The sequence below is a fragment of the Mirounga leonina genome, unplaced genomic scaffold (genome assembly GCF_011800145.1).
Source record: "Mirounga leonina isolate KUSES-001 unplaced genomic scaffold, KU_Mleo_1.0 Mir_53, whole genome shotgun sequence".
NCBI classification, from domain to species: Eukaryota; Metazoa; Chordata; class Mammalia; order Carnivora; family Phocidae; genus Mirounga; species Mirounga leonina.
Window position 1 is genome coordinate 34059369 of NW_023270807.1, and position 14144 is coordinate 34073512.

A 14144-nucleotide genomic window follows, 5' to 3' on the forward strand; every position below is an offset into this window, starting at 1 on the left:
GGAGGATTGAGATTCCTCTTTATAATTCCACTGCTATTTTTAACATCCCTACAGGGTAAGGAGAAAGCCAGTCCCTGTATCTTTGAGCCGATCCCAAGTTTTCCTAAATCTCTGGTTTCCCCTGGATCATATAACACAGATCATCTGCAGACAGTTTAGAAAGTGGTCTTAGATAATAATTTCTTTCTACACTCCTAAAGAAGCCAGACCTCTTCGTTATGAAAAAGGCTTGGGGAAAGCAGGAAAACAGGTGTATATCAATTTGTTTGGAGGGAAAGGTCTTATTGTCATCTTCATCCTCTAAGTCTGAATGAAGAAAGCCCCAGAGTGGGGCGCCTGGGGGGCTCAGTCGTGCCTTTGGCTCAGGTCATGATCCCAGGGTCTTGAGATCGAGCCCCGCATCCGGCGGGAAGCCTCAGCGGGAAGCCTGCTTCTCCCTCTCCCACTCCCCCTGCTTGTGTTCCCTGTGTGTCTGTCTGTCAAATAAATAAATAAAATCTTAAAAAAAAGAAAAGAAAAAAGAAAGCCCCAGAGCATGAACAGCATGGTACCTCTGGCGGAGGGAAAAACCCCTGCAGGCTCAGGCACTCCAGGCTCTCAATCCCCGGTCCAAGTGGCCTTGATAATTTCCCTCATTACTCTGGAGACTGTTAATTTTTCAGTCAGTACTTGAAACCGGGCTGTAATTGTCCACTGAGTGCAGAGCGAGAAGCTAAATCAGTCCCTGGAGAAGGCGCCGCTGAGCAGGGCCTGGTTGCCAAGACTGTTGCCAAGAGGGCTCCCGGCTGCCCTTGAGCTGCTCTTGAGAGCAGAAAATGAACACCCCAGAACCGAAACCGCTGCAGCTGCCTTTGCTGGACCTCTCTCTCTAGTAGGGAAATTAACGTGAACTCTAAAGGCAGTGCTCATTTTTAGGTATATGGGGATTATTTTAGCTATCTCAAGTCGAGGCTTTTCTTAGAAGTGTGAAAACCTCATTGAAATATTTTAAACTAGTACTAACAGCAGAAGTCCCTTGAGTCTTCAGAAAAATGGGAAAATCGTTTTAGGCATTTTCACTCTGATACGTGGCTGTGGGGTACATTTACATTATAGTTGTTACCCCTTTAGAGAGTCCCCCCCCATCAAGCCACTCAGGGTAGACTTTAACCATGCTTGCCCTCAGCTTTCTTTTGATTTGGGATTACTCTTTCACATTAGAGGCTAGTGGGAGAGATTTCAGTAAGACACAGAAAATAAGTTTTAATCTGGGTTTTAGGTTGATAAGAGTATTTTAACTTGAATTGCCCAGTATACTTATAAACCAAAAGTAGATAGATTGGAAACCTTGCTGTTTGCTACATTTATGCGAAAGAAAAAACCTATGTGAGACCAGATTCTCTGATCAATAGTAACTTGTAGGTTGACTTTTTCCAGTTAAAAGAACTCAAAGTGAACACTCCGGTGTTCCAATTCTTTTTTTTTTTTTTTTAAGATTTTATTTATTTATTTGACAGAGAGAGACACAGCGAGAGAGGGAACACAAACAGGGGGAGTGGGAGAGGGAGAGCAGCCTTCCCGCAGGGCAGGGAGCCCGATGCGGGGCTCGATCCCAGGACTCCGGGATCAGACGCTTAACGACTGAGTCACTCAGGCGCCCCCAAAACTATCAGTTTTTTAAATTATTTGATTTTCAACAAAGAAACTGCTTTGAAAATTGTCACATAATAGGTTTTTTTTAATATCCTGGGATACCTGGGTGGCTCAGTCGTTAAGCATCTGCCTTTGGCTCAGGTCACGATCCCAGGGTCCTGGGATGGAGCCCCGCATCGGCAGGCCCCCTGCTCAGTGGGGAGTCTGCTTCTCCCTCTCCCTCTGCTGCTCCCCCTGCTTGGGTGCTGTCTCTGTCAAATGAATAAATAAAATCTTAAAAAAAATAAAGGGTAGGGGAAAAAAATCAAAAGAATAACATTTCCTAACAAATGAAATATTCTATGAAATTCACATTTCAGGGCCTAAGTAAAGTTTTATTGGAACATAGCCACATCCACGCAGTTACATGTTGTTCGTCTGAGTTCATGCTACAGCAGCAGATCCAAGTAGTTGGGCAGAGACTCAATCACCCGCAGAGCCTAAAATTTTACTATCTGGCTCTTGACAGGACATCTGCTGACTCTTGCTGTAGAGCTTTGCCGCTCCAACTACGGTCTTTAGACCAGGAGCGAGGAGTATCATCTGGGAGTCTGTTAAAAGGGCAGTCTCAGGCTCCACCCCAAACTTGCTGAATACAAATCTGTGTTTTCGCCAGATTCAAATGATTTGGATGCACATGCAAGTATAAGAAGCATTGTGATATGAGCGTGCTGTTTCTGCTGAAGGGTTGGAGGAGGGCAAGTCTAGCAACTAAGACAGTGCGTGGTTTAAGATTAGGGGACAGAGGGGAAAGGGACAGGGTCGACAGACATTTAAAGAATGTTTGCCATTTAACTGCACAGGCAGCCACACATTCCTGCCCCAGGGCTTTGGGATTCCTGCATATAAATCTGTGGAGAAGAGAAAACCATATGCAAGTTAACATACAAACCTGCACCACTTCTTATAATTAAAGTGTGTATTGCCAGGGCATTTTGAAGAAAGCCAATCAGGAGGATAATCGAATTAGCCAGCATCCAACTTCCCATCTCCAGTCTCCATTTGTGATTTGCAGACAGAAAAGGGGCTTTCTGAAAAGCAGGAGTGCCCATTCCACTAGAAATTGGCCTGAAGCATTGCTGTAGGGAAGTTTCAGGAGCTCGTAGCTCAAATATTTTGCTAAAGCATTTTTGCAAATGCTAGAATAGTGAAGAAGCTGGTGTAGCTTGAAATCTTCCCTCAAACATACTCTGCGGGGAAAAGTGTATCTGACTGCTTTCTGACTGGCTTTTTAATGATGAAATTCAAAGAAGAGTTTAATGCTCTCTAATTTGAGACGACACTGAAGTTTACAGCGATACCCTGTTATTACATGCCATTCACCATCACAATATTTCCATTCTCTGAGACTATAGTCCCAATTTACTTCTCGAAATTAACAAACTATATATTTAAGGACAATTTTGCATTTGCTCAACTAATGAGGAATGTGCAACACCCCAAGATATATAGATAAATAAGACAGAACAATAGTGTTTGAATTCAAGAAGTTGGTAGTCTCAAGGGAAGATAGGCATGTCAAATAATAAATAACAGAACATTCTGGACCAACACAGAGAATGTGCTGAATGGAAATGCTGAGAAAGATACAGAAAATTCATTTGAGAAACTTTTTTATTTTAAAGCATCTATCTATCTATACTTTTAACTTTTTTTTTAAGATTTTATTTATTTATTTGACAGAAGGAGAGCACAAGCAGGGGGAGAAGCAAGCAGAGGGAGAAGCAGGCTCCCCATTGAGCAAGGAGTTGGACTTGATCCCAGGACCCTGGGATCATGACCTGAGCTGAAGGCAGACACTTAACTGACTGAGCCACCCAGGTGTCCCTATACTTTTAACTTTTTATTATGGAAAAATTAGAACATGCAAAAGTAGAAGAAACAGGAGAATAATTCAGCCCCCCCATTTCCCTTCCATGCATCCATCAGATGAAACTATTTTCTTTTTACTTAAAAGATAGTTTATATATATATATATATACACATTACATATCCTTATATATCCCATCCTTATACATTATATATATATAAATTCATGCTCTCTCACTCTCTCAAATAAATAAATCCTTATATATAATATATAAATAAAATATATATAATATACATAAATAAAATCTTTATATATATATAATTTTTTTTTAATGGGCACAAGCAGGGGGAGCAGCAGAAGGAGAGGGAGAAGCAGACTCCCTCCTGAGCAGGGAGCCCAGTGTAGCGCTGGATCCCAGGACCCTGGGATTATGACCTGAGCCGAAGGCAGAGCTTAACCAATGGAGCCACTCAGGCGCCCCTATATCTAAAATTTTAATTCCAGTGTAGTTAACATACAGTGTTTTATTATCATCAGATGCAACTATTAAGAATGCATGGTCAGTCTTGCCAATAGTCACAAAGCATGTTCCAGGGCCAGTTCTACATACTCCCAAGCCTCTCCCTGCCCTGAATCGTGCCAGGTTTAAAAAAATCATTGAGAAGAAGTTATTTCCTAATTTGCACTATTATGTCTCCCAGTTAGTTTATGTGCATATTTAATGCAATAGTTGAATAAGCATGTTTTTAGATATAGTAATGTCTTTAGAAGCCAGGAATATCACTACATTGATTGTAGGATAATTTCAAGGAATGCATACTTATGAAGTGGAATATTAGACGGTTCTCCTAATTGGACTACTGTCTGAAAGCAGGTGGTTGAATCCTGTGGGCTCCAGTAGAATTCCAGGTGTAACTAATCTTGGGATACTTCCTCATTATGTAACCTACCATTTTCTCTGGTTCCCTGGGTGTTGCTGTTTTCCCCTCTGCTCAACTTAATATACACACTGGTTTTCAATATCTGGAAAGCTTCTGGAAACATTGCAGTTTGAGAATGGAACAGCAGGATTCAAATAAGGCGTGATGAGCAAGCAGCTTAAGTCCTCCATCATTGTAAAAATTACGGTGCTGGGGACTCAGCAGGGCCAAGAGCTCCAGGGCATTGGCCCACCTCTGTTGGGCAGATACAACCAGCAGTCTCCCTGTTGAACTTAATGGATACTTGGTTAAATTCTTCTTCTTTGGGTGTCCGCATTTTACTTAACCATTTGGCTGTAAGTTCCTAGTGTCACATGAGCAATGACTTAAAATACAGCTTTGTTGCATCATATACATTCATTTGTTCAGTCTCACCTACTCCTCTGCTAAACATTGATTCAGTGTCAAGGTGCTGCACTCAGCATTAGAACAACAAAAATGGGTACATTATAGTTTTAGACCGCTAGGGGCTTTCAGGGTACCAGAGGAGACAAGACACGGAAGCAGCTAATTCCAAAGATGTGAGGGTTTTGTTTTGTTTGTTTTTTTAGAAAGGGAGAAAGGTGGGAAGGGGCAGAGGGAAAGGAAGGGAGAGAATCTTAAGCAGGCTCCACGCCCGGCATGGAGCTTGATCTCACAACCCTGAGATCAGGACCTGAGCTGAAATCAAGAGTCAGACACTTAACCAACTGGGCCACCCAGGTGCCCCCAATGATGTGAATATTGAAATGGAAGCATGTTCAATGACTAATGGAGTAAGGAGTGCTCAGAGAAATCCCCCAGAGGAGGTGACAATGGACCTGAGTCTCAGGGGATGAGTGGAGATGTTCTAATCTAGGCCAAAGGAACAATACATGTAAAGGCAAGATCAGAAAGAGAATGACTTACTCAGCATGGCTGCCTTGCAGGGTGTGGCTAGGCAGAGGCAGCAAATGGGACGTGAAAGGTAAGCGAGGACATCAAATAAAACAGTTGCACCCATAACCAGATATACCAGCTTTTGTCCCAGATAATGTAATTTGGAATAGATCGGTTAAATAAAAGTAGAGAAATTTCTGGAAGTGTGAGAGAACTAATTGTGGAGTTTTTAATCTTAATTTTAACCTTAAAGACAATTGCCTTTGTTTATAATGAAACTGAGAATAAGTATTCAGCTAAATGTGTATTAGAAAGGGCAGTTTCAGTGATCAAAAAAGTTCAGTACTCTGTAGGATGGTGGGAGACAGACTCTCCTATCTTATTTCAGTCATACTGTTTGGATAGTATAACCGTAATAAAAAAAAGGACAAGGACCTTAACAAAAGGAGTTTGTTTTCATGGACCAAACAGTATAAATCTTCTCTGAGTCTATAGACCTTTGTCCTCTCAGCAGAGGAACCATGCCATGGGACTGATTTGTTGGATTATCAATATTGGAAAGTTCTCATATTTTTAAAATTTGTATTTACGGTCTTGAATATCTAGAGAAAGAGTGATATTCTAATTGTTTGCCTTTTCTTTTGCATTTTTAGTATATGTGTCTTCGTCTACTTGAGCTGCTATAGATAATGGAATACCATAGGCTGGATGGCTTATAAACCTTTATTTCTCACAATTCTGGAGGTGTAGAAGTCCAAGATCAAGATGCTGGCAGATTTGATGTCTGGTAAGAGCCCTCTTCCTGGTTCATGTCACGTTGCTATGTCTTCACCTGGCCGAAGGGGCAAAGGAGCTCTCTGGGATCTCTTTTATAAGGGCATTAATACCATTCATGGGCTCTTCCTTCATGCCTAATAACCTCTCATAGGCCCACCTCTAAATGTCATCACACTGGCTATATTTCGGGGGGACCACAACTATTTGGTCTATAGCAATATGTAGCAAAGCACAGTTCTTCTCTGATCTGTGGCTATCAGATTTTTCTTACACACATAGAATTACAACATTCAGAGGAAGTTATGTCTAGCACAAAAGAGAAAGAGTGACAAGAACCAGTCTTGGAGTGGAGAGGAGGTTCCGGTAGTTGGTGAAAGCTTAGAGAGAAACCAGAGTATTCTTCTGTTCATATTAATTTACTTAATAGTTAACATTTATGAAACATTTATTAAGCCCCACAATAAGCCAAGCCTGAGGCTTGATGAGGAGGCACAGATAAGGGCCTGGTTCTCGCTGTGTCTCTCTCTGTCAAAATAAAATCTAAAAAAAATAAAAATAATAAAAAAAAATGGGTGAATCTAAAAAAAAGATTTTATTTATTTATTTGACAGAGAGACACAGCGAGAGAGGGAACACAAGCAGGGGGAGTGGGAGAGGGAGAAGCAGCCTTCCCGCGGAGCAGGGGGCCCGATGCGGGGCTCGATCCCAGGACCCTGGGATCATGATCTGAGCCAAAGGCAGATGCTTAACGCCACCTAGGCGCCCCATAAATAAAATCTTAATAAATAAATAAATAAATAAATAAATAAATAAATAAATAAATAAATAAATGTTGTTTTATGAAATGTTTCCAACATTGAAAACTACAGAAAATAATGACATACATATGACTATCACCCAGATTTAACAGATGGTAATATGGGTATCAGCTTATTTTCTGCAATTTCGATATTTGAAATGTTTCACAAAACAGGAGTTGGATCTTCCACTCTGGCAAGCTCTTTGCAATTAGATGCTATAAATGTCTGGGGGCGTGACACCCCTGACTATAAGCTTTACATCTTAGTAAGCCTTTTGGATCTGCAACCTCATTTGGACTTCACTCCAGTCCCTAGCAGTGTGCAGGACAAGTATTTGAGGTCTCATTTTGTAAATCAGGAACCAGAGGCACAGAGAGAAAGAAAATGATAAGAACAAGTGCTATAGGAATGTCTGGGTGGCTCAGTCGGTTAAGCATCTGCCTTCAGGGGTGCCTGAGTGGCCCAGGCAGTTAAGCGTCTGCCTTCAGCTCAGGTCTGGGATCGAGTCCCGCGTTGGGCTCCCTGCTCAGCGGAGAGCCTGCTTCTCCCTCTGCCTGCAGCTCCCCCTGCTTGTGCTCTCTCTCTCTGACAAATAAATAGATAAAACCTTTTTAAAAAATTATCGGAGTTTTTCTTTTGTAAGGGAAATCCTAACAGTGAGCATTTTCAGCACTTAATAGCTTACAAGGGGTTTCACGTGTGGTTTAGAATGTAAGGCTTACGAAGCTGGGAGATGGATAGCGAAGGCTCATTTCAGAGAGGAAACTGAGCCTCGCAGAGGCCTTGTGGCCTGCCTCCTGGCGCGCAGCGCTGAGTGGCCCATCTCTGGTGCTAGAGCTCCATTCTCCTCACCACACCGCGCTGCTAGTTTTTCGCCCACTGTGCACCGCGTGTATCCTCCAAGGCAATGGGAGGAGGCTTGGTTCCGAGTAGCTCTGCCTTCCCTTCTGGTTCTGGGGCTATAGGACCCGTGCACTGGGAGTGAACCGTGAAGTCGGCCCCAGAGCAGGTTCATTCACACGCTGCTGCTGCGTACAAGCCGCACATGATGATCTGAGATTTCATGAGCGTTTTAATCTCCAGGGTGGCATTTTTCCGTCCATTTTCCTTGTTGGTGCTCCTCGTCAGTTTCTGGCCCTGTGGTGGTTAGTGCTCCTGTCAGTCTTTCTGACCCTTCCTCCAAATTCCTCGCACCAGCAGTTGCCCTAGGAGACCCGATCCTATCTTGAGCACCCTGCCAGGAAAAGCTGCCAGATCACAGTGGAGAGCGTGGCTTCCCGAGCTGCCTCCTGGCAAAAGGCTCTTGCTTGTCCAGCTTTGGGCCAGACCCAGGGTCTACGGGGTCCAGGAGAAGTGATGAAGGGCTGTGACAAATGCCAGCCCTGGCAGATGGGGCGAACACTGGCCAGCTGGAGAACGCAGGACGGTAGCACCTGCCCAGGGACAGGACCTCTGTGCCCCAGATGAGGCCTGCCGCTGAACTGACAAATACCGACCTGGTGCGGGAGGCCTGCACAAACACCACCATCTCTGGGGATCTTCGCCTCGAATCCACTGGCAGTTGCCTGGAAGATCTAAGAGATATCCAAAAGAATTAGCTAAAAATCTTTCTTGAGGAGCATCTTGGTAGTAAAGCCTGGGCCTAGAGAGGCCTGCAGACCCGGATTCAAGGCTTGGCTCTGATGTTGGGGTGTTCTTGGTTGCTACAGAAAACTGACCGGTCTGGCTTACACAAAAGGGAAATGTGTTATTTTTCATGACCAGAAGTAGGCTGAGCTCTAGGCCCTGCGTGATCGCTCAGGGGCTCATTGATGTCATTAAGGACACAGGGTTTTTTCTGTCTGCCCACTCCTACCATCCCCGCTGTTGGTGCCATCCTAACGCCAGTCCGGCCACTTCCCCTTCATGGTGCCAACACGACTGCCACTAAGGCTTCTAGGCAATCAGAGCTACTGTCTTCCCTGGTCACTACCAGCAGGCAGACAATCTCCAGAACAGACCGTAAATCTTCCACTTCAGGCTCCTGGGCCCAGCTCAGGTCTCGAGCCTACACGCCTGGACCGATATTATTGCCATGGGAATGACATGTTGATGGGCTCCAGCCTGCCTTGTCTGGTATGGGAGCTACTGGCAACATGCGGGTACTGGGCACTTGAAATGTGTGTGGTTTGAATTAAGATGTGCTCTAAGTGTAAAATATTCATGAGATTCCAAACACTTCTGTCTCTGTCTCTCTCTCTCACGAGTAAAATACCTCTTCGGTGTTTTTTATATTGATTACATAGTGAGATAACATTTTGGGTATGCTTGGTTAAGAAATTTATTAAAATTAACTCCACCTGCTCTTTATTTATTTATTTATTTATTTAAATGTGGGACCGTATTGAGTAAATTTTTAAAAATTTTAATTCCAGTCAAACCTTTAACATACAGTGTCAGATTAGTTTCAGGTGTACAATATAGTGATTCAACAAGTCTATATCCACCTGTTTATTTTTACTTTTTAAATGTGGCTGCTAGAAAATTTAAAATGATATGTGCCACTTGTCTTCTATTTCTATTGGGTAGCACTGGCTCAGACAGGTCAGGGTCTACTTCTAGAACTAGAGAGGGACAGATATCTGAATAAAATCATGGTTCTACTAGAAGGAAGAAGTCTTGGGGCGCCTGGGTGGCTCAGTCATTAAGCCTCTACCTTCGGCTCAGGTCATGATCCCAGGCTCCTGGGATCGAGCCCCCGCATCGGGCTCCCTGCTCCGCGGGAAGCCTGCTTCTCCCTCTCCCACTCCCCCTGCTTGTGTTCCCTCTCTCGCTGTGTCTCTGTCAAATAAATAAATAAAATCTTTAAAAAAAAAAAAAAGGAAGAAGTCTTCTTGAAATAATACATCATTTTTCTTTGCAGATATTTAACAGAGAGGATGGATGAAGGGCAAACAATGTGGGGCTATACATTCACTGAGAACTATTTATGTGAAAATGTGCTGTGCTAAGTGTTGTGGGGGAAAGAAATTGCTGACTGAGTAGGGGAGATAAGATATGTAGGCATGTGAGTGGTGCAGATAATAAAGGCTGTAGGATTTCAGGCTTTGGAGAGAGAGTTTCTGTCTTGTGGGACAATGGAATGCCAGTTTGATTTGGGCCTTGAAGGTAGGTAGGGTGTTAATAAGAGAAGTCAAGTGGTGAGAATTGGCTCGGGAGGCATTCTAGGTAAAGGGAAAAGCACAGAGAAAATGCTGAGGCAGGAAAGTTTAAACTAGGGTTTTTTAGTTTAGCTGAAGCTTAAGGTTAGGGAAAAAGAAGACAGAGTTACACTGCTAAAAGTCTTACACTACTGGGGTGAATCCTAGTAGCAGCTTTATTTTGGGATGCCTGATGCGAACATTTATTAAAGAGGTATGGGCAGCAGTAAAACATCCTTAAGTCGCTTAGCAAATGAGCTGAATTAATCCAGGCCACATCTCTCTTAGTGCCCCTATGAAGCCTTCACAGGTCAGATCAAGTACAATGTAGTGCTTGGGTGCGATGACACTGGCCTGGGTTTTAATCCTGGGTCCCAATCCCATCTGTGCAATTTATTAGAGGTGACATTTTGGGCAGTTTTACTAACCTTTCTGCCTCAGGTTCTCTATCTGTAAGATGGGAATGATAACAATATACTTACTTCATAGGGTTGTTGTGAGGATTAAATGTGTTAACATATGGAAAGTTCTTAGACCACATGGTGCGTGCACAAAGTACGTGCTTTAAAAGTTTGTTAAAAAAGGGATGCCTTGGGCGCCTGGGTGGCTCAGATGGTTAAGCGTCTGCCTTCGGCTCAGGTCATGATCCCGGGGTCCTGGGATCGAGTCCCACATCGGGCTCTCTGCTCCTTGGGAGCCTGCTTCTCCCTCTGCCTCTCTCTCTCTGTCTCTCATGAATAAAAAAAAAAAAAAAAAAGGGATGCCTGGGTGGCTCAGTCGGTTAAGCGTCTGCCTTCAGCTCAGGTCATGATCCCAGCATCCTGGGATGGAGTCCTGCATCAGGCTCCTTGCTCAGCAGGGAGCCTGCTTCTCCCTCTGCCTGCCACTCCCCCAGCTTGTGCTCTTTCTCTCTGATAAATAAATAAAATCCTTAAAAAATATTTATGCGGGCGCCTGGGTGGCTCAGATGGTTAAGCGTCTGCCTTCGGCTCAGGTCATGATCCCAGGGTCCTGGAATCGAGCCCCGCATCAGGCTCCCTGCTCCACGGGAAGCCTGCTTCTCCCTCTCCCACTCCCCCTGCTTGTGTTCCCTCTCTCGCTGTGTCTCTCTCTGTCAAATAAATAAATAAAATCTTTTAAAAAAAATAAATAAAATAAAAAATATTTATGAAAGTGTGTTAAAAAGTTGGTTGCCTATTGCTAACTACACATAGCTAGGCAGCTAGAAGAATGCCACTGCTAGAAAAAAAATCTCTTTTCAAAATCTGCATATATGTGAGTAATAACTGTAACTATATAGGTATATATAAAGATATAAACGATACATACATGTACGTAAAGGAAATGCACAGAGAGAACCCCGTGGGAAGAAACAGCATTACCAGCGCAGTCTGGCACAATGAGGCTAGCTCCACATCTCCTGCAACATTTGCTAAGTCTGCTTTGCCGATGCCCACAGACATTATTGCAACGTTTACAAATAAATTTTCAAGTATTTAACAAAAGCAGTGCAAAATACACTGAGGAGTTCCGAGTGTTCTTAACAAAATAGGGTATTTTTCAAAATGCAGTGCTGAATTGGGCTTTATTTTCTTTTAAAATGGCACCTCCACGTGCTTCACTCTCTCCTTCCCTTTCACTAGGAGAGTGTAAGGGGTGCAGAATGTTTTCTGAATTTGGATAAATTTAGATAAATTGCTCAAATCCCCCAAGGTGACCCTGTATGCCTACTAGTATCTGGTTTGCCTCAGACGTTTTGTTTTGGTTTTGTTTTTTTCTGTTGTCTGGGTGCAATCACTCTTTCCCTCTCCAAAGTCTTGCTTTGGATGGTAAGCCGCACGGTCCTCTCATCTATAGGAAAAGAAGAGGACCTGCATGTATCATTAGCGTATCTGGGTTTGAGGGTATGAGTGTAGGGGGGTTAGTGTGTACTCAGGGGCGGAGAGGGAGGCTTAGAGGGGTAACTTTTGAGTTTGGAGAGCATCCTGGGCTTCTCTAGGCTGCCAGGAATCTCTCCTGGGCAGGGCGCAGGGTGGCCCGGACACGGGCGGCCAGGGCACCGGCCAGCGCGGGTTGGACGCCGAGGCGAGGGCTCCCTCCTCCAGCACGTCCTCCCCGGGCCCTCGCGCCACTCCAGTCCACACTCGGTGCTGGCACAACCCGCAGGAGCTGCGTGGGCTGCCCCGGGGCGCGCTGGAAACGCCCTGGGCGGCTTGGCTCTGGCTCGCCCTGGGGTACTGGTGGGGCTTCGCGGAGCTGTTCACATCCCTTCACAGCCCACGCACCGACAAAACCCGGGCACTAAAAGCATTCTATTGATTTGCTAATCTTGGCTGGAGCTGCTATATTCCTCGAGAGCAACTGAGTCCCGGACAAGAAATCCCAAACTAACACATCCTGTAGTAGACGACCGAAGTTTCCAGAAATGATCTAACCAACAGGCCTTGGGCCAGCTTCATCCCGGAGACCCTGTTCCCCGCTGCAAGGGCAAATTCGTGTCCTGTGAGATCCACGCTGGCCTCCCCCAACTTGAGCGAACCCTTCTCCCCTGGTCTGGAAGCAAAGTTTTGCTATGCGGGACCCTAGTGTCTTTTTTCAGGATAGGTTTTTTTTTTTTTTTTTTTTAAGATTTTATTTATTGATTTATTTGACACACAGAGAGAGGGAGAGAAAGAAAGAGAGACAGAGAACACAAGCAGGCAGAGCGGCAGGCAGAGGGAGAGGGAAAGGGAGAAGCCGGATCCCGGCTGAGCAGAGAGCCCAACCCCGGAGTCGATCCCAGGACGCTGGGATCCTGACCCGAGCTGAAGGCAGACGCTTAACTGCTGAGCCACCCAGGCGCCCTCAGGATAGTTTTCAGACGAGTTAAGAAAACATGTGCAGGTTTCTGCCCACTCGCCTGTCTGGACGGGTCAGGGGGGAGTGGGGGGGTGGCGAGTTGACTCGGGGGGGGGGTCTCCTAGTGTCTATGTTTGCGACTGCGGTGCCCCTCGCCCTGGAAAATTAAGCCCGAAAGCCTTTGCTTTCAGGTCCCATATAGCTTCTGTGGATTTCACAAAAATCACCATCATTATACTGTAATCTTAAGAGCTAGTTCTGCATTTTAGGCTAAAAAGCAAGGAAAGGGGGTTAAGAAAGAATCACTTTTCTTTATTTTCTTTTATTTTTTATCGTCCCCGCTGCCGCGAGCTCCGGGCAGCCCCGCGGGTGTAGACGCGGCCTGGGGAGCGGCTGGGAGGCCCCGCTGTGACTTTCCATTGTTCGTGAGGCCCGCGCCCGCCGCGGGGCCGGGGCTGAGTCATTGTAAATTCTTCTCTTTGTGTTTTCTCTCCGTGAGCGCGCGGAGATGGTTGCGCTAATTGTCATCTCCTTTCCTCGGACAAAAGAAATCTAGTCTTTGGTAATTCTGATTCACGAGTCAGCTAAAATATGAGTCAAACCCCAAGTTTCCGGAGCGCTATAAATAGCCGCTGCACCCCGAGGGGAAGTGCCCGCGGCTCGCGTTTGGCCGCCGAGCGGCTCGCGTCGGCAGCATTTCCCCGGCGGCCGCGGTGGAACGATCCGTGCGCCGAGCGCGGCTGCAGCGCATTGCACGCTTCTGAAGGAGCATGAACGTGTGTATGTGCACTTTAAGCAAGTTCTTTGAGCAAGTATTTCTTAAAAACATAAAATCCTCATGATGAAAATGGTAGACATTATCCTGGAGTGAGGGAGTGGAGAACATAGCAGAACTAAGCGGCATCGTCCACAGCGTCTGGTTTTTTGGCAAGTAAATATGGGTCATTTGGCATGGCCTGTGGCCTGACGTGAATATCAACAAGGGCCACTTTGTGGGCCACAGAAATCACTTTATGCCCAGGCTGAGGTGTGAAGTTTGAAGGGTGAGGAAGCTGGGGGCAGGGTACTCCAGCCGGTGCCAGAGCCCCTGGGTTTCCTGTTGAAAAGCCAGGGGAACAGGCAATTCCCGCTTGACCCCTGAGTGGTTTATTGTTTGGTTCGTTCTTCCTTCCTTCCTTCCTTCCTTCCTTCCTTCCTTCCTTCCTTCCTTCCTTCCTTCCTTCCTTCCTTC